Here is a 1,017-nt window from a genome sequence, read left to right on the forward strand (position 1 = left end):
AGAGAGAGAGAGAGAGAGAGAGAGAGAGAGGAGAGAGAGAGAGAGAGAGAGAGAGAGAGAGAGAGAGAGAGAGAGAGAGAGAGAGAGAGAGAGAGAGAGAGAGAATAGTGTAACTATTTTTTTAACAAGCTTTCTCTTAACATTGAAATTGTAAATTCTATTACAAATGAAACTCACATTGAGTTTATATACTAACACCCAAGTGAAATAAAACTCAAATGCAAAACTAAAATAAAATACAAAGGAAACTGAATCTAAATTATATTATATCTAAGAGATATCACTCTAAACATAAAATCTCCTCAGCTCAGCATAAGTGTTTACTTCTTAAAAAAAAAATAATGTGACTACTCTCAATTCAATTTGATATATTGATTAAACTTCTCTTACTTTAGAATATGAAATGTATCATATTAATTGTTAATCAACAAATAATTTTGATATTTATTTTATTTTATAAGTTAACTCTTGGTTTTTCTTACTTAACTCATTAATCACTTTTATACCTATAGCAGTCAAATCCATACAAACCAATCATGTTTTGACACATACAAACAAACCATTAAACACCTTATTCTTCCGTTCACATTAAAAATTCAATTCAATATTTTTTTGTGTAACTCACCTATGGCAAGAATGTAATTGAAGCCAATGGCTGGTCAATTTGTCATATGAGTCATTATGTCGAATGTGGAATAAGAAGAATAAGTGATGAGTCTCATGACTAATATGCACCACTCAATTCAACCAATTAACTTTTATTTGGAGAATAATTCCATCTTTGAAATATCTTCATCAAATACTAGTACTTGAAAATTAAGCTCATAAAGTTTCTACATGAAAATAAATATACTCTTGCACTTTTTGATGATAGCCCACATGAATCAAAAATCTAGTCACAACATCTATGTGCTGTTTTAACATTGTGCCATTAAAGAAGGTTTATTGATGTCATCAAGGATATTAAGATAGAAAATTTTCATCCGTATAGTCTATAGATTCTTCTTGGTAGAGAAC

This window comes from Vicia villosa, unplaced genomic scaffold, assembly GCF_029867415.1.
Source record: "Vicia villosa cultivar HV-30 ecotype Madison, WI unplaced genomic scaffold, Vvil1.0 ctg.002281F_1_1, whole genome shotgun sequence".
In the NCBI taxonomy this organism is placed as follows: domain Eukaryota; kingdom Viridiplantae; phylum Streptophyta; class Magnoliopsida; order Fabales; family Fabaceae; genus Vicia; species Vicia villosa.